Source organism: Arvicola amphibius, chromosome 5 (assembly GCF_903992535.2).
Source record: "Arvicola amphibius chromosome 5, mArvAmp1.2, whole genome shotgun sequence".
Classification (NCBI taxonomy): Eukaryota; Metazoa; Chordata; class Mammalia; order Rodentia; family Cricetidae; genus Arvicola; species Arvicola amphibius.
The window spans coordinates 28,727,287-28,736,081 of record NC_052051.1 but is presented as its reverse complement, the minus strand read 5'-3'; positions in this window follow the sequence as shown (position 1 = coordinate 28,736,081).

Genomic DNA, 8,795 nt, shown 5'->3' with positions numbered 1-8,795 from the left:
CTAGGAAACTTCCAAGTCTTGGAACACACTTTGAATTGGTGAGTGAAGACCCCATCTCCAACAGAGCCAATAAGGGCAACAAAAGCCCAGAGAGTAGATGAGTTCAGAAGCTGTTCAGACAGATCCGGGAGAAAGATGCAGACTCAGGGATGGCAGAAAGAGAAAACAGAGGTCAAGAAAGCAAACACCGTTGTGTAGGTAGGAGTGGTACGGTGACATTTTGCTGTTATTGTCGATTCTGCTTCTCATTTCAGTGACCATCTTGTTTCCGGATTCTAGCTCCCCTGGGGCAGGACTGGAATTTGTTGTTGTCCCTCAGGTATCCTCTAAAGGTAATATCCTAATTCCCTGAGTACCTCAAAGATGGATCTTCTGCTCCCAGCAGCCAGTATGTGGATACAGGTGTAAGCACATCAGTATGCTGAGCCTTGTCCCCCAAAGATGGGTTAGCATGAATCTGATTTATAACTCCACATGAGTTATTTTGAAAACATCCGATGTGAGTGCCTCAGATCTTGCAGTTTATAGCGTTATATTAATTGCTTGAAATGCAACCTGCCTAGGCAGCCCTCCAGCTGTTGCCAAAGAGCACCAGTGTCTGCCTTCTTTACAGGCACAGCCTGATTAAAATCTTGCCTTTGGGGTTCAATCAGGCTTCTGGGACTAGGTAAGAGCAGCATGGCAAAACTGATGTCATGTAGTCAGTCAGTCCTGGAAAGAGTGGAGGGAGAAGGAGGGAGTTGGGGAAGAGAAGAAAAGGGTGACTGTGTGGTTAGGTATCTGGAATATGTTGGACAGCTGCTGAGGTTGGGGTACAGCTGAGTAACTCAGGATGAAATGTCCGAAGGACTCAGCCCCAGACTTTTAGCCAGCGGATGGTTTGTTTGTTTTCATTTGTACAAAGGAGAGCACAGCTGGACAAAAGGAAGATTAGGATAAAGAACTGTGACATCGCAGATCAAGAAAAAAAAAAGGAGAAAAATGATAATTTTGGGGGGTTAAGGAAAAGAGAGTCATTTATTGCATCTGAAGTAATATTTTAAAATCATAAGAACATTTGCAGCTTAGCGAAACCCACAAGCAGGCACTTGAATTCGTCTTATGATGCTGAAGGCTCCCAGATGGAGCTTTTCACATGTGTGTTAGAGCTGATGGGTCTGGATCCTGAATTGGCATCTTTTCAGGGTGCCAGTGAAGGGCTAAGATGGAGGGAAATTAATAACAGGGGAGCTTATGACTCACCATCTAGACCACAAGTGGCAAATCCCTGTGCCAAAGTAACTTCCCCGAGAGGTCTGCACCTTGCTGTGGCTGCTTTCTGGTTGCCATGCATGGTTCCAGCAGGGCCTGGATGGTCTGTAGAATGTAAAACATTTGCTGCCTCACCCGTCGCAGGAAACAGTTGCCAGCCTTGCTCAGGAGAGCACCATGCAAGCTCATCTTGGTGCCACGTTGTCACTGCTGCCCCCAAACAGTGCTGGGTTATTCATTATTACCAAAGTGGGTGGAGAATATAGATACATACAGAGGCAGACATAGGCACACACACACACACACACACACACACACACACACAGATAAGCACAGGCAAACAGACACAGACAGATAAACACACATCCATGTACACACATCCATAAATAAAAGAAGTGACGGGGAACAAATAGCAGTTGCTTCATTGAGGAAAAACAGAGCAGGGGAGGATGTAGATGAAGGTCCATCTAGGCCAAACTGTCAGGTGCGTTCCTGTGCCAGGCACATTGCCCCTGAACACACTCTGGGCATTTCTGCTCATGTGGGAGAGGCTCTGTTTGGGGGCTTCTCTCAGGGTAGGAGCATGCTTGATCACTGTATGGACAGAAAAGGTTCATTGGATTAATCAGCTCTTACTAGAAGATAAGTGGGAGTTGGTGCTCGCACAACCCATCTTTTGGACCCTTTGGTGGCCAGAGTTCTGGTGCCTCATCACCTTTCAAACATGTAGGTGGGACTGAGCCCAGTTGCCTACACCCTGTTTTGCTCTAAAGGGCTCCCTGAGTCACCCCCCAAATAAATTGCTGAAGTTCACATTCTGGATTCGGAGTCTGAATCTGGAAGGCCTGATGAACGCAGAGGGACAAAGAGGAAGTGATGGGTCTTAGCTTTTAGGCTGCTCTCCAGCTTGGGCTGAGACCAGCTGTGTTTGGGCAACTAGACCCATTCTGTCTGGGTGCACTTTGCTCTTGGCAGTGACATTCTTCCCTCTGCTCCATGTTTTCCTGTGCTCCATAAACTATCCTGTATTTTTCAGCATAAAAACAACAGAGCAAGTTTAACCAAGGGTCCATGATAACATCTGGCTTTCTTACTCATTCCCTAAAACTGAGGAAAACACCACATGAGTGCAAAGAGAAGAGACTTTGAGGATGGACTCAGAGGTTAACCTCCTGGGCTGTGCAAAATGGTTGTAATCCAAGTAAAGCTTTGTTTGGGCACCAGAGGCTATTTATATAGACAGGCAAAGGAAGAGGAAGTCACTCGGTTTTTATCTTGTAAACTCAGAATCATGTAACTATGTTCTTCAGCTACATACTTACTTGCTCTATCAGCTTTAAAGTTATACATACATACACACACATATGTATGCATATACACATATGTAAAAGACACACACAGTGCTGGATAGTATGTGGAAACGCATTCTTCTTCATTCAGGAACTAAATGGGTGTGAGAGCATCTGAAGAGGGATGTTCATCACTAGGGGTTCCTTGAGGCTCCTCTCCAAAGAGGAATGTTAGCATTTAAAGAGAGAGAGACACTGTTGGAACAGGGAGAACTTTCAGAATGATATGCTTACAGAAATGTGGGAGGAATATGGAACAGAGATGTCTTCTCTCTGAGATAAGGGAAGTTATGACACAAGGGAATGGGGGTGGTGATGGCAGGGGTAAAAACGATGTCCTGAGGGGCTGCTATCACACTTTCTCAAGGGACCTTTCTTACTGCCTTTAAGGGAAGAAGGCTGGCTTCAATGGACCCCTTCTGAGTTAATATCCCAGAGTGTCTGATTGCACTAATTCATCTTTATAGAAAATGGAGCCTATGTATGCAGCAGACTGTGGGAGGAAGGGGCTGCTTGTTTGTCTCCTTACTGTAGGTGCAGTGCTGTTAGCCGGCCCTCTGGGAGTCTGGGAGCCTAATGAAGTAGTACTGTGCTGTGTGACGAGGGCTCAGGGTAACAGTCTCTACCACTTACGAAATGCTAACTGGCAGCCAAGACTCTTACCTTCTCTATGTCTCTCTGCAACTTTTCAGAGTAGGACCCCAGATGTCTGAGTTTCAGTCCCCTGTTGCTGTGATAGAATACCCCAACAAAAGCAACTTAGGGCAGAATAGGTTCAAGTCAAGGAGACAGGTCAGGATAGCAGGTTTCAACCAGAAGAGAAAAACGGTTGGGTTGAGAAACCAGCCATTTTAATAGGTCTCTATGTATCAACAAATGTTATTAGGGAAACTGGATTTCCTCATACAAAAAGATGCACCTGCTTCTTATACTATTCAAAAACATTAGCTCCAGATGGGTCAAAGACACAGACATGAGGTGTAAAACTATAAAACTCTTAGAAGAAAATATAAAGAAATGACTGTAGGACACTCGTTTGGTAATGGTTTCAGAGATAAGATCCCCAAAGTATAGGAAGTGAGAAAAAGATAAGAGTTGATCAAATTAGACATCTTTGGTCATCAAAAGACACAACAGTTTAAAAAAGCAACAGACAGAGCCAGAGAACATATTTGAAAACCATACATTTGGTAAGTTGCTAATATCTACAGTCTACAAGGAGCACTTACCATTCAGCAACAGAAGACAAACAAATTAAAAATGAGCAAAGGACTTAAGCAGATATTTATACGAAGAAGGTGCTCAAATGGTAAATAAACCAGTTAAGAGCTATTCAACATTACTAGTCAGTAGAAAGATACAGATTAAAACTATAATGAGTTCACAATCATCAGAGTGGCTAATACACACACATATATATTATTACACATATTATATATTAGTTTTTATTGTAAAATAATGGACACATCTAGAAAGAAGGAGCCTCAATAGAAGAATTTCCTGCATCAGACTGTCCTATGGGTTTGCCTGTGGGGCTTTTCTCGATTACTAAATGATATAGGAGGGGACAGACTCATTGAGGGTGTTAATACCTAGATGTTCCTGCGCTCTGTAAGAATGCTAGGTGGAGAGAGAGAGAGAGAGAGAGAGAGAGAGAGAGAGAGAGAGAGAGAGAGAGAGAGAGAGAGAGAGAACCACTAAATTGTGCTCCTCCATGGTTTATGTTTCAGTTCCTGGAACATAGAAGTACAATCAACAAATCCTTTCCTCCTCAGCTTGCTTTTGATGATGGTGTTTATTATAGCAACATAAATCAAATTAGAACAATATGTAAACCAGAAACCCGAAAGGAAATTGCCCAGTGGAAAACTAGAATACCTGTATGTGCTGAGGGAAATATAAAAGGTATAGCCTCTATAGAACACATTATAATAACTCCTAAAAAAAACCTTCAAAGAATTAACATAGGAGCTAGATGCCACATCTGGATATAAACACCAGAGAAATGAAAGCAAGGTAATAAGGACACATTTGTACACACACACACACACACACACACACACACACACACACTGATAACAGTATTAGTTGCAAGAGCCAAAAGATGGAAACAACAAGTAGCTATCTGTAGTTAGACAAACAAAATGTACTACACACAAGGAAATATTATTCAGCTTTAAAGAAGAAGGAATTTTGTTTTAGGAGTAAGGTCTTATGTATCCCGGCCGTCCTTGAGCTCCCTTTGTAGTCGAGGATGACCTTCAGTTTCTGATCCTCTACCTTTACTTCCAGAACACTATGATTATAGGTAAGTGCTGCCACAGTAGGTTTGCATTGTATTAGGGGGTCAAACCCAGGGCTCTGTGCAAGCCAGATGCACACTCTACGAATCAAGGTACATTTGACATGTGCTACAGCTTAGACAAGGCTTGATCTAGATAAAAAAGTCAGTCATGAAAGGAAAATACAATGCAATATCGCCTCCATGAAGAAACTGGTGTAACCAAACTCAAAGACCAAATGCAGTCTTCTATTTTACAGGGGCTGAGGAAGGAGGAAGTGTTCGTAAGTAAAGTTCAGATATGGCCTGATGAACAGGGTTCTGGAGTTTGGATACCTGACAGCCTGAACCTACTTAATGCCTTGTCCTGCACCCTTAAAAATGCTTGAGACTGCCGGGCGGTGGTGGCGCACGCCTTTAATCCCAGCACTCGGGAGGCAGAGGCAGGTGGATCTCTGTGAGTTCGAGGCCAGCTTGGTCTACAAGAGCTAGTTCCAGGACAGGCTCTAAAAAAACTACAGAGAAACCCTGTCTCGAAAAAAAAAAAAAAAAAAAAAAAAAAAAAAAAAAAAAAGAAAAAAAAAAGAAAAAAGAAAAAAAAATGCTTGAGACTGTAAATTTTGTCTGATTTGGATTTCACCACAATTATGGAAGGAAAAACTCTCTAGGCAGCTCTGAGGTGGAGCCAGAACAGGGCGGACCGGATCTCACATGTTGCAGATGATCAAACAGATTCATGGTCTTTTAAAATTCACATGGAAGAGAGACTGACTCTGGGAGTTTCCCAACTGGGCATGCCAAAAGTACGAAAGAATGAAGGTGGAAGAGCCAAGGGAGGCAACCAAGGGAAGCTGAACCTTCCTCTCTGAATGCAGACAGATGCTGACATTCCTCCGCGAAGCGGAGTAAGCCTTATCATGTTCTATTCGGATGATTTAAAAGAGCTTGACTTTTTAAAATGTCTCATATAGAATGGCTGAAGCTCTTGCTTTTCCTTGTGAAAGATGCACCTATAAATTACCATGTGGCAATTTGGATGCCTCACATACTGCTCACTCTCCTGCGCAGGTCAATTCACAGTCTCCGTGCCTTCTACCTAGCCACTTCTATTTGTGTATTCACGGGTTTGAAGTTTGTCAGATCAAGGCTGGAATTACCTGGGTTGGAACTGATTTCAGTGTCTGCTGAGTCCAGATCTGTACATTCCCTCTTTCCAGGGTCCAGGCTGGAGAGACAGTGATCTCCTTGATGAGGTTCTTGTCATAAGAGCTGGTAGGAGTGCAGGCATAGTTGGCAGAAGCCCCATGCCTCTCAGAGCCCTGACTTAGGTTGGCACATGTCCTGCACCTCTGTTCTACCTACCAAGCAAGCCACACTGCCAGGACCGACAACAACAAAAACCATGGCAAGATATTGCTGGGCTATAAGACAAAAGGCTAGAGTGTATTAATCTACAGAGTTCTGAACTCAACAATCTGTTCTACCACATTTCACTGTGGGCACATCAAATTAGGACCATTTAAGCGAAAACAGAATTTAGGAAAAATGCCCCAGTCCGCTAGTTCAGAGCCAAGTCCTGCGGACTCGACATTTCTCCACGGCTTGGAGTACATGGATTAAAGGGGTCAGGTCCATCTGGGAAGACTAACAAAATGGTATAGATCTGTTTGGCATGTGTGTTATAGAGGAAGTCTAATGAGCCAAGTGTAAGTTATTCAGAGTGAAATTTCCAAGAAGCAGGTCCAAGGGGGAAAACCTGGATTCAAGTGTTGAATTCTAAAAGTCCCAGTTCCTTGGAGAAGGAGAGATCTTCGCTGCCAGGCAGATGTCTGGAGAACCTCAAGGTGAGTCCAAAGGACAGAAGAAGGTGGTCAGCACTAAAGTGGAGGTGAGAGAAGAAGCAGTTGGCACCAAATGAAAACAAGCATGAAGAAATGATGCCTGGTCTCACCCCCACAGGTTTCTCCCATCTGGGAAATGGTCAGTCCCCAGGAAAGCATGCGTGACTTATGCTGATGCAGGAGGAGGTGTTCAAGCACTGCCAATGAAGTATCAAGCAGCAAAGAGAAGGAGCTGGAAGAACCCTTAGAGAAATACCTAGAGTGCCGCATCTTTCAGACATGTATTTAACAACACCAGAAAGAGTAGACAAGTGTGAGCATACACACATGTAGAAAAAGCACGGCCTCTTTGTAGATAGACAGTGGCATGTGCAATATTCAGATGATCTGTCCTTGGCTGGGCATCACTGTGGTTTGAATAAGGTTAGTCCTCTGAAAGCGTCTGTTAGAGGTGTGGCCTTTGATGTGGAAATGTGGGGAGATGCTAGACATTTAAGAGATGAAGCTTAGAGAGAGGCCCTCAGGTTCTTAGTGGTGCAAACCTCAGAAGGAGTGATTTTTGTGGGATCCTACCTTTGTTCTCATGAGATTGGGTTGTTACATGATTGTAGGCCCTTGTATTATTTTCTGGGTTCTTGTTTGGGGATGATCTCTTCCTCTCATATGTGCTAATGCCATTGTTTCAGCAGCTACCCTAGGTCCCACTAGAGCCAAGTCAATGCCAGCTCCATGTCTCTGAACCCTATAAGCTATGAGCTAATCAAGTTCTTCCATTACGCAGTTATCCACCTTTGGGTACTTAGTTGCAGTGATAGAAATAGGGGGCTACAGGTGCCCATTGTGCATTGTTTCATTTAATGTGATGCTAAGCTCTTGATGTAGGTGTGCTATGCTGTGGAGAGACTGTGTAGACGGTGTCATCCTGTGTGTGGTGCTGTGCACGGTCTCATGTACATGCTGTAGGTATAAGTAGGTGTTTTATGCTGTATGTGACATCATACTGTGTGTCATATTGTGTGTCATGCTGTAGGCGTGTCATACTGTGGGTGGGATCTTGTTATATGTCAGGTTGTAAGTGTTGTGGTGTGTCATATTGTAGATGTGCCTTGCTGTGGGTGGTATTATGCAGCAGTCTGGTGGGTATGTCTGCAGGTTACATCTGAGAGCCCACAATTTCCCAAGCTTGTTTTTTGTGACTTTTCCTTCTTTGGTCATGCCATGAGACCTTCCTGGAACCAGAAGAATTATGACTGATTGCAGGCAAGAGGGGAAGCTCTACCTTATTATAACACTACATTCTTTGGCATAAAACAGAAAATCCCACCTTAGTAAATTTTAGATTAAGCTAAACTGAGCAGTAAACTTCTTTATTCTCGATATCCTATGAAGTTCAAACTTCTCTCTAAGATCAAAGATAGATGAGTGATCTCCAAGGAAAGATGCTTTGAGAGGTAACAAGGTAGACCAAGTGTGGTGGCACATACATTTAGTTCCAGTATTATAGAGGCATAGCCAAGGTGATTGCTGTGAGTTCCACACAAGCCCGAGCTACATAGTGAGACCCTGGCTCAAAAAAACAAAACAAAACAAAAACAACAACAACAACAACAAAAAAAACCCAAACAACTGGAGCAGCAACAACAGAATGCAGCACGGTCATTGTCTAGTGTATATTTGCAGAACAGTTCCACCCTAGCTTTCTGCAGGCACAGGGGAAATGGCTTGCTTTTCCTTCTTAAAGAAAGATATCCGAAGGCCTTATAAAAGTACAGCATAGGCTGAAGCATATTTTCTGGATTTGGAGGCTGCCACTCTTAAAGCAGAGCTCCTGGCAGCTTCCAACGATGCTTCACTGAAGATGAAAACCCAGAAGAAAAGGACAAAGGGGAATAGTAAACTAAAGTGTGTCTCGGTAGCTGCTGGCAAGGCCTCTTAGAGCACATTCAGTTCATGGGCTGTTAGGAGAGGTAAAGACAATGTGCTGTTATTCTCTAGAAGTTATTAGAAGATGGTTCATCCATCCAACCGCACTCCTGAAAGGCCTCACAAGGAGGGAGTGGTACCCTAAGGACA